Consider the following 26,039-nt stretch of genomic DNA (forward strand, 5'->3'; position numbering starts at 1 on the left):
CTAAAACCATAAGGAACCTGAACTATGCAATTTCTACTTGCTAATTTAACCACACTATGTTCACAGAAAGCATTTTGTACGAGGGACATGACCTGGCTTGTTAGCACCATATGTTGTAAGATACAGAAAAGGATCTTTCATACTTCAGAAGTCTTGTTTCTCAATTGCCGTCTCTTACTTTTTAACTTCTTTGCCGTTTTGAATGGATTTCAAAACAAATCAACAGACACATAGAGTCTTTGGTTATTTTTGGCTGGAGTTGGATAAATGAATAGTCCAGAAAGTTTCTGACATTGTGCCAAATGTCTATGTGCCTAAAGTTTAAGAGTCACGTTTTCCAGGAAACCTTGAAGTTTGCCGAGATTTATGCTTTTGATATTGTCATCCATTACTGTATTCAAAGGAGTTGTCTGCACAGGGGTTGATAGAGGGCAGTCAAACCTTTTGCACTGAACAAATTATATCATTAGGTGTCTGCCTGTGGGTCAACTTGTTCTCAAGCCCCAAAAACTAAACACAGCTGAGATCTAAATCCCCTGACAAATGAAGGCTGTGAGCAAGGATCATGAATAACATATGGCAAAAGGAATTTCCAAACACTGTGCTGCCATACAATATACACCTGATAAATGGTTGTCTACAATGATGCTGTTGAAAAAGGCACTTGATGCAAGCCTCATGCATGGCAGAGAGACATTAACAGAACTTAACAAGATGTTTCAAAGCTGACAAGGCATTTATCCAAATGTGCTGTCTGGTCCTCCCTTCCTTCTTGTAAGGACAACATCTTTATTTTCTTGTACATGGGAACAAAGAGCCATAAGAATTTGACTTATCATGTCAGAAGCCTGTGGGGCAAGAAGTATTCAATAATGAAAAGGCACAATAAAGGAAAGGATAAAGGAAAAACCAGCAAAATAATGTTTGGGGTTAATTTTTAGGTGTATTTGTATGCACAAAAGAATAAGTCAAGATTACGTTTTGTCCAGTTAAATAAAAAAATGAGCACTTTCCCTGGATATATAAGACACAACTACCACTGGGGTGAACTCAAAGTTAACCAGCATACAAAACAACAGGTTGTGGCAAAACAAAATTATGGAGTATTTAATCTAGACCTATCCAAGTAGCATCATAGCCTCGAAACTGAGAAGCGTTACACAAAATTCGTCCAGGACAAATGTGTCTTACAGCACATCTCAGAAAACAGGAGCCTTTTGACTGGAGATAGGTTTATATGTTAGTTGCAATGGATACATGGATATTGTGTCATTCTTTGTTTACTTATTTATTTATTTGCTTTGTTGAATATTTCAGGATTTATTGGTAACCTGGGGTCCTCCATAGAGTTCTCTCTCTGAGCAGTGAGAGCTCCTCTGCAGCATAATCTGCTAAGCTATCTCCGGCCTAAACATATACGCACGTGCACAAATATATGTAGTGTGCTTGTTACTGATGGCTAGTCTCCTGAGGTGCTACTTGCTTTAATGAGCTCCTGGCTCATTCATCCTGGCAAAATGAATCAATAAATAAAAATCATGGGAATGGGTTATTTTCAGAAGAGATGTTCAAAAAGAGCACCTTTTAAAATTTATTTTTTATTGATTTTTATTTATTTTTTTAACTAATGAAAGTAATTGTTTTTGCTAGGAAAAGAAATCAGAGAATAACTGGGATGATCTGTTTTCCAGATCCTTTGTTCTCAGACCTTTCTTGGAAAGTAAACTTTCATTCCAAATGTGAAATAAACATAATAATTATGAAGTGATTAAATAGTGGTGCAGAGTTAAAATAGCCTGGCACTATTTAGTCCTTAAAAAAAATTGTCAAAAATGATTTTTTTCAAAGGCAATTCTCCAGTTTTTATTGATAGTAATTGAAGTAGAAAATAGGAAATCTTATCATGCTGACTCCAACTTATCATTCTTTTTCAAACTTATCTACAGCTTCCAAGAAGGGGCATTGATACCTTTGGAAAAATAGTAATTATTTTTAGTGCAATAGGAAATGGTTTTGATGCAATAGAGAAATAGATGGAGTTATTTTTAATCCTCACCCACTTCACGACTCTGTAAACAGTTGCCTAAGCACAAATGATGAAGCGGCACAAGTCAGGAATTTTGTTTTCTTTTAGTCAAAGGAACCACCAAGAATGCAGGGAAAGGAAACACAAGTCTATGTGTCTCCTGTGCCAGTGAGAACTGGCCGCTCAAATAAGGCTAATGGGTTAAAACTGTGGTCATATAGCAGGAATCACCATTGCTGTGAGACCAAAATTACAAGCGAGTCTGGCTGTTAGGTGTCAAGTTCAGCTCTCACAGATTGCCCAGTGTGGTCTGAGCCAACTTTTCAGATGTTCGTCCATACACAGAATGATGCACGTGTCACTCAGGGTCTGTGCTTGCTCAGACAACACCTCCATTAAGGCTTCAGAAGAGAGATTTTCCTGCCTAGAGGTCATGTGGAGTCTGCAGTGAGACTGGTGTGTAGTGTGGGGCATGGCTAAGTGCAGGACCATTCACAAAAGGACTGTGTTAAGAAGGTAACTGCTTAAGATTCAATAATTGCATGAACCTAAGTCTGATAATTATTCTTACTATTGCTATTAACTTTTACAATAGGAATTACTTCCCCAGATGTTCCATAAAATGCATGGATGTGTACGTCAGATTTGCTTGGTGAAATTCTAGAGTCTTAGCAAAATGGGAAGTCAGATTAGATGACTGTAACACTTCCTTCATGACAGAAAAATTCATGACACTATTAGATGTTTTGCTAAATTGGAGTCTAAGTGATAAGCTAAATTAATAGATTTCTGTATTTCTTTGGGTGGTCCATTCATAACATGAGAATGCTGCTTCTGTGCTCTGATCTGTGCATACATATATGTGTGCACGACCCAAGTGCTGATAGATAAATGTAATTTTATTCTCACACTATTTTCTTAAAAGCTCCATAGAAGATCAAGGAGACCAGCTTTGCATATTCTTTTTTGTGCAAGAAGATAACTGAATCACAGTAGCCACTCTAGACACAAAAGCCACTTGCATTTCAGTGAGGCTGTTCGCATGAGCAGACCTCTGCAAAACTGGGCTCTAAATGTTGCTTGGAGTTACAAAGAAGTTTAAGTGCTGAACATGTCTTCCGTACATGTTTCTTTTTAGCCTGTTCCTGGCTTTATACCATCATGCTTTCTTCACAGGAAACATCTATGCTAAACATCACTGTCAATTCCAAGACAAGAGACACATTCAAAAGCACATGGAAGCTTTTTTTGTTACCATAAGTTGCCCGCAGAGGGTCCATTCATTCTGTTTGCTTGTTCCACTGTGTAATAGCTCAACTCAAGTATCAACAAGATAAGCTTTTAAAAGCAGAATATTCCCAGCTGTTGTGGTCAGGCAGCAGCAGCAGGTTCCTATCTGAGGACAGCAGAACAATCCAGTGCACCCGCAGCGATGGCAGAGTCGAGGGGAAGCATGTGTTCTCTGTACACAGTAGCGAAGGGTCCAATAGACAGCAATTAGCACCAGCAGAATGAAGATGAACGGTCATATACATAACCTTAATAAAAATGTCACAGAAGAGAAATCTCACACCATATGGATCCATGCTGAACTCTTTTTTTTTTCTTCTTCTTTTTTTTTCTTTTTTTTCTTTTTTCTTTCTTTTTTTTTTTTTTTTTTTTCTTTTTTTCTTTTTCTTTTTAAGGACCAAGACAGCTCCATTTCTTTGTAGCCTTTTGCATTAATTTCTCTTGCGAGTTTTTGCAGCATTCTCCCTCTCTACACAACATTGTACGCCTATTTTGTTTGATAACTATGGAAAATCATGTTTTCATTTCTGTATTTGCACACAGACAGTCTCAGAATTCCATCAAAAGTATCTCCCTCTCAGCGTTGGCAATGTGTGTAAATTACCTGAAGAAAAGTGCATCCTACTTCCATTAACTTTAGGAAAGAGCTTCATCAGAATTTGCAGCATTTTATTCCTGTCAAATTCAAGCTGATTGTTCTCCTATTGCTAAAACTAGAAACTTTTTCAAATACTAAGGGATATCAGTCTCTCATTTTAAAAGTGAAGCTCTTTTTTTTTTTTTTTTGTCACGTGCATATGGAGAACAGATTATTCCCTTCTTCTTTGCGATAGCCCACTGCATACTTGCCATACTTGCATCCTATTGTCAGTTCTCCCTCTGTCTTCTCTAGATTACACGAAGTAACTTAATCTCATTTCTGCATCCCTGGATAAATCTCTGGATGTGTTTAAGAGCCGTTTGGATGTGGTGCTCAGGGATATGATTTAGCAGAGGGTTGTTAGAGTTAGGGTGCTATAGTTAGGCTGTGGTTGGACTTGATGATCTTCAAGGTCTTCTCCAACCTGGGTGATTTTATGATTCTATGATCCTCTGCATCCAAAGTGATATTTTTTAGACTTCTGATTATTCTACTTGCTCACCTTTGGACTCTTCACTCAGCCAGCTTGAACTGTGACAATCAGAACTGGATATAGTACTGTGGCTGAGGTTATATTAATTCTAGTAGGATGGAAGAATTATCTTATGTGACTTGCACAGCACGTTATTGCAGATACATCAGGTTTTTTTTTTTTTTTTGTTTCTTTTTTTCTTTAATAGAAATGAGCCAACTTGCTGTATTTTAGCTCCATTGTTTCTCAAATGCTTTATATGCCAATAAAATGGTAGACCATGATGTTAAAACACAGAGGGGTGCAGAAATCTCAATCATTTTGCATAGGATTCAGCCCTTCCAACGTTTAAGATATCAGATCTATTTTTACCCTTGGGAGTCTTTACACTGAAATTAACAGTCATGCTCACATGTTCAAAATTTAGTCACAAATTCACTGGCTATTTTAGGGAAAACATAATGACAAAATTCAAATTGGATTTTGGAATGCTCCTTTCTCTTGTGCCACCCCTTTCCTGTTGATATTGTGTAGTATTTCTAAAGACAGGGACAGCAATTTACACAGAGGCCCTGATCCGATCCTTGGACCATTTCTTCCAGAAAAACAAACTTGACGAATCTTTATTTAGAGAATGAAAGCAATATTATTTCAAGGAACAAAGCAACGCACAGAAATACCCACAGGAACACAAGTGTGGACCAATTCTAATATGACATCTCATTTTCCCCCTAGTCCCCCTCATTTAGCTTTAGTGATGACAGCAATCCACTTACAGTATGCACTAAAACATGACTATCTTCTTTTAAGAATGCTCACTTGTAATCATACTGCCATATACCTCTCTAAACAGAAGGGAAATGGATGCATGCTTACAAAAATTGCCTTTGACAATTTTAAATGGAGTGAATAATGAATCAGTTCCAGCTCAAAAGCCATAGAAGTCCCTCTCCCTTCCACAGCCCCTTAATACACACTCCCTCTGTGATCTGAGCATTAGCTCTTAGGGACTATTGACTCAACATGATTCAGGGGTGGCTGGTTTGCATCAATATTTCTAAAATCCCTCTCATTATCTTGCATGCGTCAAAGTTTGATAAGAAGGAAGAAGGATGAAGCTATTTATAATTCAGAATGTTACCAAAAGATATTTAAAACCAAATCACAGTAAGACGGAGTTTACTTTTAAATCAGCTTGAACAAAAGACACTGTTTGAAAACAATTAGGAAATCTGACAAAATTAACTTTGACCTTACAATCTAATAAATGCCAACACAACTTTTCTTCTGATGTCAGTGTGCGTGTGTGTCTGCGTGTGTATTTTTGGCACTGCAGTAACTTCACAGCAAAGAGACATACTGTAATTTAAATCTCAGGCAAGAATTATGCCTTGCTGCTCAGGAGCTCCCTTTGGAGGGATGTGCTATTTCATTGCTCCATTATGCTGGACATCCATCTGTATGGACAAGTTAGATTAGTGCTTGATTGTTCTTAGTACTTGTGGTAAGCAGATATCCTCTCCTGTCCCAGTTTTTTTGTTATTCTCACTACTCAGCTCACAAAGAAGAGTCTTTTAGTTTTCTTCTTAGTTACTGTTAGTCTTCCTCAAACAAACAAACAAACAAACAAAAAACACACACACACACAAAACAAACCAAAAAACAAACAACACAAGCCAAAGCAAAAGAAAAAAGCTGCAATCCACACGACAAAACCATCTACACAACCAACTAATCATCCACAGTCTTACCTTGTGGAGAGGGATTTGCACTTCCTTTTTCTAGGTGATAGTCCTTTCTGTGGCCTGAGCAGACAGAACTGATCATTCCAGTTTGTGTCACAGACAAGCCATCTCTGAACATCAGGGTGGGACCAGAGCCCTCCTGAGGTTCATGCTTTCCAGAGTGATCCTACGGTTTCCCCATAGGCTGGCAGAGCTAGGGGGTGACTGAGAGGTCTCTTTCAGACATCATGATATGTGGATCCTGAAGCCATCTTCCCCAGCAGACTGACTGGCAATGCCCTGAGCAGACACCTCTCTGATGGGATGTTCTCCTCCTCAGTTTCAGTCCTTTGTGTCACATAGGTTTCAGTACTCACCACTGTCTTAACTACTGATAGAGGCTGAAAACATTGTTCTTACAGGTTCCCAGACACACTCAATCTGGTCCATGAAAGTCAGATAGCCTAGCTCCAGTATCCTGAGAATGTAACTTCTTAATAAAGCATGCAGTTCATGTAATCCATAGGAAAATGCCAGCTTTGATTTGCAATTGCTTTAAAACAGTCTCATTTATAAATGTTAATTTAATCCTCCTGGAAATTGTTTTTCTGATTGCTTTAGATAAAAAATAGTCTTCCCTGTAGATTTTAGAAAAAAACAAGATGCAGGATCTTCTGAAGTTTATTAATGAAAGATTAACCTGCCAATTTAAAATGAATTATACTCCTATTTCTGCTTCAAACTACATTTTTCCATGTAGCAAGGATCACTTGAAAATGTTTTTGTTGAAAAGCACTATCTTTTTTGGCTCCTTTTATCTTCAAAAGGCAGCTCCAGGATAGGAGCTTTCATTTAAAAATAAATAAAAAGTATCATTTATGGTACTTAAACTTATTTTGAGAACCTGAATCAAAGTATGACGGTTTGCCTTTCATAGCCTTGAGACAGTGTAAAACTATAGCCATGCTGCGTGAAATACTTCATTCAGCTCAGCCTTTGCTTTGATTTGCTTGCTTGTTATTTATTTACACGCTATAGGTCAGACTTTCTCCTGTGCCAGAGCTCTACTCTGTTTGGGGATGGGTCATAAGGAAGTCATTACCGCTCCCAATCTTCCACATGATTTTTCCTGGTTGCCAGGCAGCTCTGTGTTAGACCTCTTGTGCAAGGTCCTTAATAATGCATTAAATTGAATGTGACTTCTGGATACGCCTAGACTTTGGCACACACTTCTCTTCTGGGCATTTACAGTCCTTAAGGGTAGTCTGATTTTGGAAAGATACTGACAGTTAACTTTCTTGAGTCTGCATTAGTGCATGCAACAGGAGAATTTCATTTATTATAAAGATGCCTATCCAAATACAGCTTCAGAATTATGTGAATCCCTGATCACTGCCTGGCGCAACAGAATAGGGGCTTTCAGGAACTTCAGAAATGTAAAGACCACTTGTAAAGAAATGGGACTGGAAGATCCTTTCCAAGACAGAATGTTAAATGGCAGCATGGAGAGTATGGCTGGAAAACCTTTTGTCCTCTCTTCATGCTTGGTAGACTTGAGGGCAACGTTGCCCAGGCTTTTCCTCCTAACATAGCTGCACTGTGTTTGAGGATCCCAGAGACTGGCCCCTCCATCTGGACTCATCCCACCCACTTCAGAGAGGTGCTTGGTGAGGCTGGCCAGCATGGACTTTCTCCTGAAGCCAGGGGAGGAAGTTGTCTCCCAAGGGTGGTTCTGGCCATTTAAGTTTGTTGTCTGCATTTAAGGAAGCTGTGAACATCTTGGACCTTAGTACACAGGCTGCTGTGAAATGTCTGTTGTTAAGTGAGTGGATTTTTTAATGATTTATATCTGAATCTGAATAAACTGAAGACTGTTAAGGAAAGGTAAGGATGTATTTCTACTAAGGATTCATTTGCAAATTGTCTGAGATTTTTTTGTTATCATTTTTTATTATTTCAAAAATACTGAGTTCTTTTTGCCACTTTCCTATTTAGTGATAAGACTTAATGAAGACTGAGGCCAGGAGATGAAAACTGAGAGTTCCCAGTCATCACTCATCTTCATGGCACAATGTGAAATGTTTGAGTCCTAATTTCTTCCGTTCTTTGTTGTTGCTGTTTGTTTATTTGTTTTTCCTGTCACATCACAGTTCCTTTAACTGGAATAGCTCAACCCAATTGTAAACTGTAGGTAAATCTGTGGGTATCTCCTCAAAGACTCAGTCATCAAAGTTAGGGCAGATGCCATACTTAGAGCCTAGCTTTCAGCTCTCTGAACCAAAATTCATTTTTTCTCTTCATGTAAATCCAGTAGATTTCAGCAACTGTGGGTCAGCTGGTCTGTGTGGGACCATTTTGGTGCATTCATGGGTTGTGAAGATGTTAAAAATACCTAGTAAGAATGGGTTTCTTAGAAAAAATTAGCTAACAATTAACAATTAATTTTAAAATATTTAACTAAAATCAGTACCCCAATTTTTCACACTTTGTCTGATTTTTCAAAACAATAGATTTTGGTTGGATTTGAAGTAGAGAGAAGTGGATCTCTAGCAGGTGATTAAGCCCAACCCAGACAAGCAAACAAGTTAATTCACAAGTCCAGCACAGGCAGACTTCCCACAGAGACCTGAGACAGCTACATTTCTTTTTGTGGTAAGACCTGTCTTACAAACTTCAGTAAAGAAAACCAAATGCAAAAGTCATTCTCAGGTGTAATGTTCCTAATGGAGGAAGGAGCTCTTCTATAAGAGATGTGCCAGTCCCCACCAGAACTACACCACTGATGGTACCAGTCCTGTCTGGCTGAGAGGTGCTGCAGGAATCATTAATATTTCTGAAGAATGGTTCCAAAGGTGGGGGAGAAACACATTTGTTGCCTGGGGCGGCTCTTAGATTGTAAATTATATGGCAGTCCCACATAAATACCTTCAAGAGCTTTTAATGAACCATATCCCATAGGTGAAAGCCAACAGCAATATTAGAAATGGTGTTTGTTTTATGGCCTAGAAACTGCATTTTAAATGCTAGTATAGGTTTATATGACAGTTGTATTAAATATAAAATAGGCCCATTACAAAGAAAGCCCTTTACATCTGCTTTTATCTGTGTCTAAATGGCATGCCCAGCTCTGCAATTTCTCAAATGAGACATTTTTAGAACTTTATTTATGTTACAGCCATAACAAACTAGCAACTAGAAAACTATAATGGGCACAAACGGCTAATAAAAATGAGATTGTTGAAAAATACTTCTTAATAGCAATTTACAAAGGATCCTGATAAAACAGAACTGAGGCTCTGTTTCCCTGGATGCTTGCCACTACTGTAATCACAGTCATTTGGCAACAGGTACTCCCCCTCTTCCATCTTCTGTGACCATTTCCCTCTGAATATGCTGAGAGCCAAGTACCCTGAGGTTACTCCCTGCTTTGCCATTAGTCACTTAGTGCCTACTGATGCATAGACACAGAGCAGCAATTCCCCTTTTCTCTCCCCTTACCATGCATGGGATGACCTGAAGGGTTTATCGCAAGCTCAGAGGAGAATAGGGCAGCAAGGCAGTATCTGTCCTACACATGCAGAGGGTGCCCCTTTTGCTTCTGAAACCTGCATCACCTCTTTGATGAACTGATCTGTTTACACAGACTGGCTAAGACGAGTAGGTCAAGCTCTCTGTTTATAGACTGAAAATTATTTTGCCATGAGCTCCCAAAGCAAAGAACTGGAGACTGAACTGATTTCTTTTGAAGGACAACTTCTGTGAGTTTAGAGAATGTCTGTGTGACTGTTCAGATGATGTCATGAAGAAACTTTCTGCCACCCAAGGAAGAGATGCTGTCTCCCAGATACAGACTCATCTGCTGCAGACCTACTGGTTAGAAAAGGGAGAAAAGGGCAAAGCAGCAAGTTCTAGTCAAGGTCAGATAACTTGTTATGATCTAATCACAGGTAGAGATGAATATCATTGAATATAAATATATAAATAAAAAAAAATATATAAATATGTCTTAACTAATGCAGCATTATACCTACCTAGTTTTTAAATCCAATGGAAAACAACATAGTTGTAGGAAACAAAATGAAACAGGTTTGTTGGTTGGTTTTGTTTAATTATTTGTTTGTTTTTTAAAGAATTATCAAGGGCTGAAAACACTGAGCAGTTTATTGAAAAAAAAATAAAAAATAAAAATAAGATATGTCTTAACATCACTTAAAACCTGCCCTGAAAGTTGGTTGTTCATGTCATTACTTAAAATCATATAGTGAGAGACAGTCCAAATTCCATGCAAAGTAAGATTTACATCAGTGTGGGAAACCACTCTAGCACCTTCCAGGGAGGCTGCCAGAAGCAGTGGAAACGGCACCTACATGCCAGAAATCTCAGCCCAGATCTCTCCTGATCTCACAGCTCTCTGAAGACATCCACTCTAACATATCCGTCATGCTTACTGTTAGTTCAATTTCAGATGAAAGCTATGAATTCTGTACCTAGAAATTCTGCCTTTACCCAAAAGGGATTCAATAGTATAGCCTGAAATATCTGAAAATAGCACTATGTGCAAAATATCTCAAACAATGGTAGGAAAAGAGAGTTGGCAGTACAGGTACATATACATACATAGTATACTGATTGCGGTATAAGTGCAGAATGATTTTATATGTTTTGTATGCTGTGAATCTGTAGCTTTACCTCAATTGATTCTAGCCTCGTGGCTGTCACTTCAAAAATTTAGCCTTCAGATAGACCTCTGCTGACTTTTTTTAACTGAAAATTAAATATTTGGCCAAAGATCAAACAAAAGGAAAAGAAAGCATAAAAATATATTAAACTCCAATCAAAATCTTGGCAGCAACAGGAACTGCAGAAACAGCATCAGTTTAGAGCTTAGCTAATCAAAGAACATGGATTAGCCTGACCTGTGAACAGCTGAGCTTCCACTCTACAGGCAGGTAAACATTTCTTCTTTTCTTTTTTTTCTTTATCTTTTTATTTCATTCTGAGAGAACCAAGGAAAATAAAGTATTTTCCTTGAAAAAGTTTAGATAACATGAGCATTAGTATAGCATCTCAGTTTGTTAACTGATACTGCAACATAGGACCTTAGTTTGTTTAGAACTGATCCTCAGGGAGTTAGTGAAACAGAAAGAGTAAACAAAATTTGGGTTGCTTTATTCTCAGGAGTAATCAATAAGAATGCTTGTGTGGGCAAGACAAGTATGATCTGACCCAAAGAAAATACATTTGGCAAATTCATGTAAGCCGGAAAGTCAGTAGCAGCTATTGAGAAATCATAGTCATATTTTAAAGTTGTCCTATTGAGGATTGCCTTTAAACCACATCTCCCCTCCCCTTTCTCTGTTCCCCTTCTCCCAGGATTTTGTCCCAAGTACTTAATTGTGAGTGCAGTATTTTTACTGGGAAGACATCAAAGGCACTGATTTTAGAAATTCAATTTTATATAACACAAGACCCCTGAACTTTAACAAAAGTTCATTTCATCAACTATCACTAATCATCTGTGAGTCTGGTTCTTTACCAACTAAAACACAGTGATATGAATAATGGATTTTCCCTACATTTGAAGTGTAAGAATAATTGCAAATATGAATGCAAGCAACAATAATGCTTCGCATGAGTCTGTTTTCTGATTTGGCAATGAAATGCAAAAGCAAACTAATACTTCTGCTTTAAAAATTGCTTAACCTGTAAAGCCAAAAAAGTGTAAAACACTTAGTGAAGCAGTGAAGCGCCTTTTTGTGCATCTGTTCTAGCTATTATTTCTTTTCATTTTCTTCCTCCACTACTCTTCATCTCCAGTGTCTCACTCAGATATTAGCATTAGAAATTGCAGAGCTCCTGTTATCACATGTGAAAGGCCCTCTACTCCTACCTCTGTGGGAGCAAGGATGTTAACACTCAAGAGAATGAACCTTTGGTGTGAATGCTTTTTGGCCTCTACCTGAAGCAGAGTGGTGAGAAGATGAGAGGTTCTCCCAGAGTTGCAATCTGCTGTATTCCTACTGCCTCTAGCGATGCAAAACGGCCACTTGGCGGGAGAGAAGAGAGATGCTGTTGGAAACATCTATCTCCAGAGGGGAACTTTTCTTCCTTCTTCCCAGAAGAGGCAATATAGACTCATGCTGTTTTGCAAATGCCATGAATACATACAGATCACAATCTCTCACTGGCTGATGATTAAATTGCATTTTGGACACAAACAACTGTGGCCAACATCTCTCAAAGTAGATAGAATGTGGACCAATAAGAGTAATTTAAATATAATGGGTCCATAATTTATTTATCTATTTATTTATTTATTTATTTATTCATAATTAAAAGAGAGTTACACAAGATTTCTCCTGTAAAAGTAATGTTGTGATGTAAAATACAGCTTTGATCAGATACTGGAGCTGTTTTCTACCTGTGTGACCTTTCTCTTGCATGTCAGAAATGAGGGAAATCAGTAGAGAAAGAAGGAACATGAGTCATTAGTGCAGAATAAAGCACAACTGTCAGCTGCAGCAAACTGGTTTTTAGATGAAAACAAAACAACAAGTAGTCCCAGAGATCTTAAGGTGTAAACAACAGTTAAAACAAAAGTACTGTCATATATATCTCTTGGAAGTATCACATGTGCAGTAGAAAGTAATGGCAAAATGAGGTGTTAATTCCTCTCTGTGTTGCTGGAAACATTTATCTGCAAGAACTCATGTCTTTCTGGTCTTTAATTACATTGATTCTCTCACAGACATAAAGTTGCAGATCTCTCTAATTATATGAATTAGTGTTTCACCATTGTTTCACAACTTGAGTGAGAGTCAGTGAGAGTACAACTCCTAAGAATGAGAAACTGCAGGAAGAAAATTGCATGCTGAATTCATCCCTCAAATCAGAACTGTATTCATAGATACTATTTTTCTGATCAGCTCTGAAGTGCACATTTGGTTATCTTGTACAGTTTCATAGATCTATGCTATAAAATGCCAGTTGAAAGACAGAGACACAACTGAAAAATTTTGTATCAACATTTGTAGGTTTTTTAGTAATGCTTTTCTATTCTGAAGGTATGCATGCAGCATTTATGTCAGCATTTTCAGTGTTTTACAGTTTGCAGACTCCTGTAAGATTTTATGTGGAAATATGAATATCTGCAAGGCAGCTAAACTGTTCCTTTTTGGGAATAGGTGTGTTTCTCTGAGCTACCTTTTGAAAATCCTGTAGTACTCTTCTGGAGATCTGATGGATCTTCAAAGGTCACGCTGAAATTCAGGCCTCGCTCTTGTAATAAAGAAACCTCTGAAGATTTAGGTTGGATTTATTTAGGCAGAAGAACTTTGAATATATTCCAGAATTTTTTGGGTTCTGAAGAATTTCTGCAGAAAGAATAAAGAGCCAACTCTGTTTAAATTAGTTAATGAACAGTAGAGACAATTTTCTCTCTCAGTTCTTTAATACAAAATGCCACAAAAATTAATTATCTGCCATTTGAAGATCATGTAAGGTTACAGAACCGGAGTTCCTGTATCTTGCATGGATGGCTTCCAGTCATTTTATTTTTAGAAACCAGAACTAGAGGAATACGCCAATTTAGACCACGTTTCCTCCCCTATTTAAACGTCATGAAAAGTGCTGGACGTGTAGATCTTAGGTTAAGCAGTGAAAGGACCAAGGATTAATCCAGGTCATCCTCACTTCACTTTTCAAAAAATAAGAATGCGCAGCTATGAATGAATTTTATTCTAAGCACTTAAATAGATACTAGTTTTAGCCAACGAAAGTGTTATGAGGTGTTGTGAGGAACACTCTAAATTTTAAATTCTTCAGAAATTGTGTGCCTCCGGTGGTGCAGTGGTTAAGGACGCCACTTTGCAACACTGGTAGGCCAGGGTTCGAATCCCCCCTGTGGCGCAAGTGGTAGAAGTGCCGCTCTGCTACACAGGAGGCTCGAATCCCGGGGGTTGGACTCGATGATCTCTAGGGTCCCTTCCAACCCGCACGAGACTGTGATACTGTGAAATGACGTTTATATTGAACATGTATAATTATATATTGTGTTTATACAATTTACTTACTTCTCTTCTAGTGGATCATGGCTTACATAAGGTCAGGAAGAATTTATTAGAGAAAGAAATAATGTGGCCTAGAAAGATCAAATCACTTGACCTGATAGAACATTTATGCAGCTGAGACTTGATTTCAGCTCTCCTAGGTGATATTGTTTGCAAGCGTTACTCATACTGAGCAACCACAATGACACAAACCACAAATGCTGAGCTGTGAGGATGTGTGGTTAATTCTTAAAACCAACTTGGATGAAAGAACTGATTTCTCACAGGAATATGAATACTTTCTTCTTACAGGTGTTTGTATGGTACCAGTCTTCATTTTATACTTACTCAGAGGAACAAATTTACTATAGTTTGAATCCTCTTTGTTTTCTGCTGGCTATAAAGCTGATGTCTGTAGTGCAGAATTGTTTTGCTCAATGATATTTGAGTACCAGAAGAGCCCTTCCTGGTTTGTGGTTCCACATGCTTTATATTTTTCAAACCTCTAACAACTTTCATATGCTCCAGACGGATGTCCCACCACCATCCCTGCAGGACAACTGTGTCACAGGACCACACTCACAGTCTGGATAACTGTGTAGGAAGGGCTGGTATCTCCTTCTCACCACTTTTCAATTAACAATTAAAAAAAAAAAAAAAAAAAAAAAGTCTTGGTAACTAGTTGGGGAGGACAATACAGATCCTAACTGTCACCCCTACTCCCAAAACATGCAAACCAAAACACCCATTGATCTGGGAGGAACTCATAAGGAAGCCAGAAACAAGCACAACAAATCACAGAAAACATCTGCAAGTGACCTCAGTTAGAACACATGACTGGAAAGTATTCTGTATCCAAGATAGCCCTGAGTTCAACTTTCACCAAAATCCAAGGACCACCACCTCTGCTTTAGTGACTTGAAGTATCAGGAGTTCACAGCTCATGCACATCTCAACATGTGCAATAAAGTCCTGCTATCCTATGGGTCCCTGAGGAATTTCCTCAGAATAGTGAGCTGATGCTTCCCTTAAGAGTATTTTTAGGGATGCAAAATAAATGTTGAAGGTAAGATGGCTGTGTACAAAAGAAGATTATATTCCAATCACTTCAAAGAGAATGGGGGAGAAGGCATGTTTCTAATTTCTATACAAAAACAAAGGAAGTAATTTCTTTCAAGGTTTTTTATTTGTTTTTCAAATTACACAGTCCTCAAGTTTTAAAATAATAATCATTCTTGACAGCCATTTAATAATTGTTAGTGATCTATAGCTTTATTATAAAGTACTCATCTAATGATGTATTTCCTTTACCCTGAGGGCCAAGTACAAAGCAGGGAAATTATCTTGGTGATACTTTTAATAACTTCCTGTGGGATTGCAAACTCTGGCTGAAACTGTCTCTGCAAAAGAGTTAATCATGTAATTTCACAGATTAGACAACAGAGGGTTACTAATGAGAAACTTCAGTTCAGTGATAAACTCTTTTTTTTTTTTTTTCCAAGAATATTTTGAGAGGCCTGTAACCTTTGGCTGACACCCAACAAGGCTATTAGTTTAACCATGGGATGCACTACCAAATGTACAATAGTCAGCAGAACTTTTCCTTCTGAAAATTGCTCATAACCCTCTGTGAAGAAGCCTTTGAAAACCCTGAAGGGATAGATGGAAGGGAAAAAAATCAGGCAAAAAGGGGCTGACTTATCAGCTTCCGATAATTGGCATGGCTTCAGCTTCCCGTTTCTTTTCAACAATGTACGCTCGCTATAGCAACCCCGGATCCCATTTAAATGTCATGCTGCCCTCTGTTCTATAAACATGTATCATCCATCACTAAATATTTAGATCTGAATTGTTGGAGCTGAGTTCTGTGCCAGGGGTAAGGGGATTAATTCCTTTCAAGGCCCTCACATGATGGATTTTTCACTGAAGTAAACATCCGAGAAGAGCTCACACTACAGCCATAAAATATATAAATAAAGTTTAAAGTTTAATTAAGTCAACATTATTTAAAGTGGTTGTCATATTTTATGGTGAACTCTTCATGTTTATTTTGTATGACTCCTCATAAATAGTCTCTCCCCTTCAGACAAAAGGCACGGCTGGGTTAAAGAGAAGGGTCCCATGCATGCGTGGTAGGGGAAGTAGGATCTTGCAGGCTCAGGAGATCCACAGCGAGCCATATCGGGCCTTCTGCTATCTCGTGTCTCCCTAATGAGCTGAGATGTTGTGCAGACACAGGAAAAGCATGGCGGAGTTTACAGCGGATGTGACACGGGGAAGCCCTCTGAGTGGCTATTGGGGCTCAGGCAGGGGAGGGCCTCATCCTGCCAGGTTTGCAGTTCTTCCCTGGCACAAGGGAGGAGATTGGTGTGGAGGGGTAGGCTGAGAGGGGCAGTTTGTCAGAGGAGAAAATTACACCAAGCATCTCTGGAGACCTGATCCTTCTGTTCCTCTTTCATCCTTGTTTTTATCCCCCACAAAAAAAACAGGCAACCCAAGGTGCTTCCAAGAGTAAAATGACATGAATCCATTATGCTGCTTGATCCTTTGGAACAGAAAGAATAATTTTAAGAGTAAAAGTAAGCAGGGAAATGCGTTGAAGGAGTGTTGATCAGCACTCTCCCGTAGGGGGGGTCTCATCACATCCTGACAAAGACTTATGGATGATTAGCTGAGCATCCAGAGGAGAAATGGGAAAACAAATGCTAGACCTCTAGGTCAAATCTCTAGAAAACTTAAATTCAACTTCTGTTCTCTCTCTGCTGCTGTGGGCAGCTCCTGCCTGTGCTCTTCATGTCAGCAATGGACTGCAGCCTTTCAGTTAAATGACGTGTCTTTAAGGCAAACACAGAACTGTTGTGAGATGCTCATATCCTCAAAGGACATTTGCTGTTTAAGACCAAGAACTCTTTTTCACTCTTTCTCAGGATTTTTTGTCTGTGACAGAGGACCAGAAACGTTGCTGGCACAGTAGATTTCAAAGACTGGATTTGTAGGAAAATTATTCACTGTGATGGAAGTGGTGACCTCCTAGAAAACTGAGATCAAGTCCTTTGGTGTTTTTGTTCCTTATCAATGAAACTGGATTAATGGCACTTTCCCTTGTTTACTCTGCTTAAACTAAAAAATGTGTCACAGAATCAGTTGCCCATAGCTATTATTGTACTACAAGTGCTGAAGCAGGAGAAGAGCACATTCTCTAATTTGATTTCAGTTATTCCTTTCCAAAAAACATTTTTCTACAAATCTGTGAGAAGTGCCAGAAAAATGTAGAACTTTACTCCTGTGTTTATTCAAGATTATAAAGTATGAAATTAATATGTGTATGTACATACACTTCTGTACATATATGCACACATTTTATGGATTATCAGGTACCAGTGTTTGATCTATGAGCATGGATGTGTTCATTTAAATTCAGAAACACTCATAGAATAATAGAATTGTAGAATCATAGAATGGCCTGGGTTGAAAAGGACCATAATGATCATCTAGTTTCAACCCCCCTACCATATGCAGGGCTGCCAACCACTAGACCAGGCTGCCCAGAGCCACATCCTGCCTGGCCTTGAATGCCTCCAGAGATGGGGCATCCACAACCTTCCTGGGCAACCTGTTCCAGTGCGTCACCACCCTGTGTGAAAAATTTTCTCTTAATCTCTAACCTAAACCTCCCCTATCTCAGTTTAAAACCATTCCCCCTTGTCCTATCACTGTCCACCCTCGTAAACAGCCATTTACCCCTTGTTTAAATACTCCCTTCAAGTACTGAAAGACCGCAATAAGGTCTCCCCAGGGCCTTCTTTTCTCTAAGCTAAACAAGCCTAGTTCCTTCAGCCTCTCCTCATAGGAGAGGTGCTCCAGCCCTCTGATCATCTTAGTGGTCCTCCTCTGGACTCGCTCCAAGAGCTCCACATCCTTCCTGTATTCAAGGCCCCAGGCCTGGATGCTCCAGATGGGGCCTCACAAGAGCCAAGTAGAGGGGGGACAATCAACTCCCTCTCCCTGCTGGCCACCCCTTTTTTAATATAGCCCAAAACACAGTTCACCTTCCAGGATGGGAGCACATACTGCCGGCTTATATCCAGCTTCTCATCCACCAGGACTCCCAGGTCCCTCTCTGCAGGGCTGCTCTCAAGGAGATCTTCCCCCAGTTTGCATAAATACTGGGGGTTGCCCTGACCCAAGTGCAGCACCCTGCACTTGGCCTTATTGAACCTCATTAGGTTAACACAGGCCCACTCCTCTGGCCTGTCCAGGTCCCTCTGGATGGCTTCCCCTCCCTCCAATGCATCGATGGCACCACTCAAGTTGGTATCATCCACAAACTTGCTGAATGCACACTCGATGCCATCGTCTGTGTCATTGATGAAGATGTTGAAGAGCACCGGTCCCAGGACTGACCCCTGAAGCACACCGCCCTTGACTAGTCTCCACCCTGACACAGAACCATTAATCACAACTTAGCATAGCTTCTAGGAGGATCTGCTTCATGATCTTCCCAAACACAGAGGTGAAACTCACTGGCCTGTAGTTCCCTGGATCTTCCTTTCTCCCTTTCTTAAAAATGGGAGTAATATTTCCCTTTTTCCAGTCTCCAGGGACTTCACTAGATAGCAAGGAATTTTCAAATATGATGGAGAGTGGCTTGGCAACCATATCAGCCATCTCTTTCAGAACCCTAGGATGGATATCATCTGGTCCAAAGGACTTATACACGTTCAGTTTCATGAGGAGGGCTCGGACTTGTTCCACTGTTACAGTGGGAAGGAAACCACTCCCCACACCCTCAGCTAGAGTCTCAGGATCCTGGCAGACATGAGAAACCTGACCACCAGTGAAAACTGAGGCAAAGAGTCAGTTAGCTTTGTCCAGACAGAGTGCATGCAGCAATGTAGAGAAGACTGAACTGACAGCAATTTCTAGCAAATGAAGCCACAACAACCATATGATGAAAGATCCCTCTGCTTTCATTCTCTATTGGTGCTGATTATGTTGCTTCAAAATCTTTAACATTAGGTAACATGATCATGCTGAACACAGTATGAAATGTAATGAGGTCTTAATCTACACGGCAGGTTAAAAGCTAAGAGAGTTTCTAGGGCTATATGTGGTATAAATGGAGTGTAAGCTAATATTATTTGATAAGATAGGAAGAGGCCCAGCTGAATTGAAAGCACTTTCATGCAGGCTCTAGTCTTTGCATAGAAGTGAAACTATTAAAACTGAAAAGAAATAAGGAAAGAATGGGGGAAGGAGGGAGAGAGGAAGAAAAGAAAGAAGGGAGGGGAAGGAAGGAAGGAAGGAAGGAAGGAAGGAAGGAAGGAAGGAAGGAAGGAAGGAAGGAAGGAAGGAAGGAAGGAAGGAAGGAAGGAAGGAAGGAAGGAAGGAAGGAAGGAAGGAAGGAAGGAAGGAAGGAAGGAAGGAAGGAAGGAAGGAAGGAAGGAAGGAAGGAAGGAAGGAAGGAAGGAAGGAAGGAAGGAAGGAAGGAAGGAAGGAAGGAAGGAAGGAAGGAAGGAAGGAAGGAAGGAAGGAAGGAAGGAAGGAAGGAAGGAAGGAAGGAAGGAAGGAAGGAAGGAAGGAAGGAAGGAAGGAAGGAAGGAAGGAAGGAAGGAAGGAAGGAAGAGGAGGTGGAAGGGAGGTAGGAGGGGAGGGAGGGAGGAAGGAGAAGAGGGGAGGAGGAGTGGGAGGGAGTAAAGGAAGGAGGGATGGAAATTTCAAAGTATAGAAAAGCAGCTCTATCATTCCAGAGCAAGTAAACTGTTCTGAAAAAAAAGGTAGAGGGGGAAAGATGTTTCATTTCAACTTCATCCACAAGCAGTAAGGATTTGTCAAAAAACATCCACGGAATGAGTCCTAAAGATGTTAATATTGGGCAAAAGTCACCAGTGCTACAGTTAATGCATGGAGTGAAATTCAGCCAGTGACAATGACCTAGCAGTGATCTAGTAAGCTTTGTCTTCTGTTTGCCAGTCAAGCTGCTCACAGGATCTGACTTCCTATCTCAGCTGACAAAACTGGGAAGCAGGTGACAGGTTTGATTGCACATCTATTTCACACTCAGAAGTATTGCAGCAAATAATTATATTCCTGTAGCCACTGCTGCATTTCTCTTGAGGGAGCTTCCACTGTGGGGGGGCTGAGAGGTAAGAGGAGGAAGAAATCCCCACTATGGGGCTTGCACAACAGAAAAGTCTTACAGAAAGGATGAAGTAGGACTGACATGTCACCACTGTTTTAGCTTTTCTCAATAATGGGGATGGACTTCTATCTCAGCCTCATGACCACACTTCTGACAAGTTGTGCTTTACTCTATCATGCTATATTCCAGAAGCCAGCCAGATAAGACATCCATAATATTTACTGTTAACATTAAATTTCCCTCTTTCCTCCTCATCCCTCTGCCTGTTATCAACTGCTTTGGCAAACAGTGCATCAGGGGTATGGTTTCTCTGGGGCTGTTGGTTTTGCATGTTCTTATGTAAGAAGTTTGCCTCTTTGTATTCCCAAGTATCCTGAAAAATGCAAGCTTAATATTAGTTTCATTTAATAAATACTGCAAGTGCGAAGTAAATCTAACAAAAGCTATTGGTATAGTAAAAATTATGGATTTTCAAAGTAAAATCAAAACCAAGTAATATTTCTCAAGTATTTTTAGAGAGGTAGGTAGAATTTACAGGAAAACAAGTGTTCAATCTCATAGCAATTTCTGACCCATAAAATGTTTGTCCTGTACTCTAAGATGGACATAATCCTTTTGCAGCAAGTGTTGTTTGAGCAGTGCTCTATTCATTCAGAAACTACAATGTCTATTAAGAGGACAGTCCCCCTGGAAGGGAGTAGAGGTTCAAGTCATTGCTTTTCCTGATGGGAAATATAAAGCAACTAGATAGGGAATGATGATTAGGCAGCCCTTTGCACATGTAATATAGAATTTATAGAACTGCCTGAAATAGTTCCACTGATGATGAATCATCCTGTTCAAGGGATTTATTGTGGACTGGGAGAGAAAGTAGTTCTGGGGAAACAGGAATATGAACACTAGCTCTCAGTTTGGCTAGCTTGTAAGTATTTGTTGGCTATACTTTGGACATTTGCTCTCCCTTTTTTCCTTGACCAGAAATGTGATAATTGCCAGACATGCTGTATATGTTTGTGCAGAAATATTTACTTCTGACAAATCAACAGTTTTTTGACCAAAAAAAAAAAAAAAATCATTTTCACTGGAAAATTCTGTAAGATCCCTAGCAGTCAATGCTCCAAGAACTGCCTTTAAGCAGCCAAATCATTTCCACAAGTATGAATGCACAGTTCCAGCTACTATAATGGAATTTGCATGTGTATATCAAGGGGCAGAATTTGGCTTTTGTTCTGAAAGACACTGTGTAGTTTTAAAAGAGAAATTCATTTAGCAGTGATGTAAGCCTTTGCAACTTTGCTGTTTTGTCTATACAAGATTCCAATTTTATAAAATGGTATGAATTAATGATATGTATTTATATTTGGGTTTTATCGCAGCATGCAACTGTCTAACAAACCAACCCTGAGCATCTCTGTTAATTGATGTTTACCAAAGCAGTCATCTCTTAGTTGTAATTCATTTGTTATAATAATAAAAAAAAATATATAATCATTTTCTATATTCATTTATTTATTTATTCATTTATGTTTCTGATTTCACTTCTTCAGTGCCAAGGAACTTCAGCAGTTACACCGACATACAACTGATACAAAGAAGTAATGAATCAGACACCGTAAAATAAATCCTAGCCCATTGAATTCAGCAGGATTTCTGCCCTTGACTTCAAGAGAGAAACATTTCCACTGTATTAAATAATATTTTTTTCTCTGTGCAGGTATGACATAAAATTAATACCTCATTTATAGTACCCAGGTATGTATTGTATAGTTGCTGCTTTATTTCTGCAAATGCAGAAACAACAGAGGACTTTTTAATCTTGATTTTGGTTGAAATTCTCTCTGGTGACTACATTTTGGGTTCCAAATACTCTTGGGAGAAATCATTCAAAAAGGTATAAACAAGGTAGCTTGAGCAAGAGCCTTATCCATGGCATGCTGAAGTCAAAGTTTGGTGTAGCTGACCTAGAGATTTCTTCAAGAGGAGTGTGAAAATAAACAGTGACGTGAAGTGTTTGGGTTTTACTTGTTTTTTTGGCAAACGACCTGGCCCTGATTCACCTCTCACTTAATTGTGTAAGTGTTGTAAGCGATAAAGTCAGATCTCATCATCTGGAAGTAATAGAAGCAGGAAAAAATACTGTGGAAATCGTAAAAAGGTCTTGACCATGAGAACACAAGCTTGCTGTTTATCAGTGAAGTGTTTCTGGTAGGGACTGGACTTCTCCAGTGTAGTGGCAGGTAATTCTGTGGTATATTTTGAATCAATCTCTTTTTGATTATGTGTGATCAAACTCATACAAGGGCAATAAGAGCAGAGAAGAACTCATGGAGTGATCAAAAACCCAGTGAACAAGCCCACCAAAGGGCTCACTGGAGCTCCTGTCTTAGAAGAAACCAGAAGAGCTTGGCACTGTTTGGCAATGCAACAAATTCTGACAGAGGGTACAGTTACTTTCCACCAGTACACCAAGGAAAAAGGATTGAAGAAATACCAGGAAGATAAATTTAAACAAACAGGGAATATTGACCCAATGAGAAATAGGTATGAACAGTCCAGGAATTAATTTAAGCTTTAATGCAGAAGATGGATCAAGTGCCCATGAAGGTAACAGGTAAAATATGGAAAGGTTCAAAGTGGAACCTGATGTGGATTTGAAGGAATGAGGACTGACTCTGTGGTGCAGGATCATTTTTCTAGTGTCAAATTCCTTCACTCTAAATCAGGATAGTTCTGAGGAAGACAGTTTCACAAAGCTGGCAGTAAAGAAGAGTGTATCACTTCCTCCCTTGTGACTAATCCTTCTCCCTTTACTGACTTTGCTCTGATATCTGGGAAGCCTCAGAAAACCTATCATCTGCCACCAGAATAGTGAGCAGTTCCTAAGAAACAGGTATGTCCCACACACATACATGCTGCACTCCTCTCTGTATCTGTGATGCCTCATATAAAAAGTGCTGACAGCTCCAGTAGGGATTTTACAAGAGATTGCCATTCATATTCCACAAGGACCAAAAGATCCACATGGGAATATTTAATATAAACAGTAATAGTTTCCCACATCTTTGTTTAGAGAATAGCTTGAGGATTTCTAAACTTTAGAATCATATTCATTCCAGAAGAATGGTTTCACTTATAGCCATATAAATCTTTCCTCTACATAAATGACATTTCTTTTTAAATACGTATCTGAATTCTTAAAGATGATATTCGGGTAATAAGACTGCAGTGAGTAGTACAGGTAAATCTCAGCCAGTTTTACTTAGCAGCAAAAGACCTGAACTGCATGAACTGCAAGGCTTGTTGGCTATCTGCTTTTACAGTGTGATACTTGCCAGACTTGCCAGACTTCTTCCAGGAAACACAGTTGTAGTGTTTTATTTTTTCTTTTCTTTTTTTTTTTCTTTCTTTTTTTTTTTTTTTTTTTTAATGAAACAAATGAGAAAAAGGTTTCTTTGAGATTTCAAGATTGGACTTTCAAGGAAATCTAAGGCTGAAAAACCAAAGCTCTGCTTCCAGCAGGGTTAGGCTTCTAATCAGAGTGGTCAGGTCATGGTGCTTTATACTTTTTGAAAGTCCGGTGCTTGTTTTACATGCCTAAGAAGGAGCTGTTAGATACTGAGCTTTTTGGACTGACTCATCTGAAACCACCAAAGGACCATTTCTCTTAGCTTGCCTTTGGGATATTTTAAATGCCTTTTTGGCTTCCTTACTACTTTTAAACATTCCTAACTTCTGTAATAAAACCTACTGCTATATCATACTTGTCACTACTGGACACAATCTGATACAACACATGCAACTATCTGGGGAGCTATCAAATGCAGGGGAGGGGAGAAGAAACTATCTTTTTTAAGGATACAGTATTGCTGACTTCCAGCACTCATGACTAGCAGAAAGCTTTGAAACTGAAAGTATATTTTATTTCAATTCATTTGTGCGCTTACTCTTGGGATTTGTAAGGCTTGTATGTTTCAGCTTTTTTTCCATAGCCAGGTGGTCTCAAGTGTACCACAAATGAACAGTTATGGGATATTGCCTTATAGTAGAACGCTGCACATTAACTATTCATGAACCTTTTCCCCAGTCACACCCATCAGTATTCTGAATTCCTTTATTCATATCTACGAATTGTGGATAGGTTTAAGTAATGCTGATATTCTCTTCATGAACACTGATTGAATGTCAGTGTCCTGTTGCATTTACTCTTACTGGAAATGAAAAGGAAGGATGAAAAACAAACATAAAAAAACACTGCAAATTCAGTATCTGTTATTTTTGCAGTTAATCCTGGACATAGCAATAGGAAGTTTTACTAAAATTTACTGCCCATGAATTCTGAATATCATGGGAACTCAGGGAAAATTTAAAACAAAATTTAGACTTTATAACCTTAATGGCTATATGTGACCTGGAAGATTTTAACACAAATTGTTTCTCACATTCATTTATCATCATTCCAGGAATCATGACATAGATTTTGCCACAACTAATCTTTCCGAAAGGAGGTGTGTATGCTATGATACAGCTTAAGAGATAATCAGAAGCAAGAGAGGAAACAAATACTTTTGTTTTTACCTCATGAGACCATTACAAAAACAGAGAACTTGTTCAGAAGACTGAGGGAGAAGACAGGTTTATAACCTTGTTTACTGTTTTGTTTTCTCTCTGGCAGTTAATAGAGAGAAGAACATTTTCAGGTCTGTTTTGCAGCATTACTTTACCGTTATTAGTCTTGGGATTTTGATGTAAGAAAGAAGGAAGCAGAAGTTTTAGATGTAATATAACAAACCTCTTCCACTTGCCAGATGAACCAACAAAGTTAGAATCACTTTCTTCCCTTCCATACAAATGATATGTTGTGTCCCTTTCTGATAGACCTCTGCTGGGAAAGAAGCTTAGGATGACTAATGTCTTCCCTCACCAGTGCAGTCATTAAAAAGAACCTAGAATCAGGTAAGTTGCTTTTTCATAACACTAAACAGTAGGTCATTCTTTACAAAGAAGGTAGCGTTTTTTGTAAAAATAATGTTTTATATGAAGAGGATTGAAAATTATTTCTTAAATTTCCATGCTGTGGATTCATTAACCTGATTTACCCATTCTCTGGATTTCATGAAAGACAGAATAACATAGAATGGTAGGAGTTGGAATGACTTTTAAAAATTACCTAGTGCAAACCACTTTCATGGACAGGGACATCTTTCACTAGATAAGGTTGCTCAAAGGCCCACCCAACCTGACTTTGAACATTACTAGTGATGGAGCATCCACAACTTCTCTGGGCAACCTGTTCCTAACACCTCTACAGTATTCTGTGAGAATTAAAATAAGAAGGCCAACAAGCAGTCTAAGTCTATTCAGTTAAATATTTAAACTAAACACATAATGTCAGAGTTGGTGGAAAAGAGTTAATTTCCAATTCACTGGTATTTATTGATTCAGTAGTCAAGTGTGTTAGAGGTGCCAAAGGCAAAAAGCCAAAATATAAGATGTTCAACAAAGAGACTACTTGGTAAAACTTGATCAACATCAGGAATAGCTGGTGTCAAACCTATTTTGAAAACACAGTGATCACAGTAAATACATTATCCTGCTCTACTTCCATCATCATCAGAGATTTTGTTGCAGCTGCAGCTTGCAATGGATAAAGAATCAGTATAGTTAAAACCTCTTTCCTGTGTTTGATGAATGTATCCA

General features: G+C 38.9%; 2 long non-coding RNA genes across 3 annotated transcripts in view; one reads left to right on the plus strand and one right to left on the minus strand.

The window, feature by feature from the left end:
• Nucleotides 1–6,533, minus strand: part of LOC146761410 (uncharacterized) — a 33,043-nt gene extending 26,510 nt beyond the window's left edge. Inside the window, exon 1 of the long non-coding RNA XR_014944037.1 lies at nt 6,180–6,533. This is a non-coding gene — a long non-coding RNA (uncharacterized LOC146761410). The remainder of the gene's footprint in view (nt 1–6,179) is intronic.
• Nucleotides 6,534–9,670: 3,137 nt separating this feature from the next.
• On the plus strand, nt 9,671–13,265 carry LOC107311695 (uncharacterized). Of its 2 annotated transcripts, none has more exons than XR_001554194.3 (3): nt 9,671–10,069; nt 11,002–11,101; nt 11,970–13,265. It is a non-coding gene; the product is annotated as an uncharacterized LOC107311695 (long non-coding RNA). The 2 variants fall into 2 exon arrangements; XR_014944039.1 differs by having other exon boundaries at nt 11,008–11,101.
• The last annotated feature ends 12,774 nt before the right edge of the window (nt 13,266–26,039 follow it).

The sequence above is a fragment of the Coturnix japonica genome, chromosome 3 (assembly GCF_054131305.1).
Source record: "Coturnix japonica strain WE chromosome 3, WE-NBRP24, whole genome shotgun sequence".
In the NCBI taxonomy this organism is placed as follows: domain Eukaryota; kingdom Metazoa; phylum Chordata; class Aves; order Galliformes; family Phasianidae; genus Coturnix; species Coturnix japonica.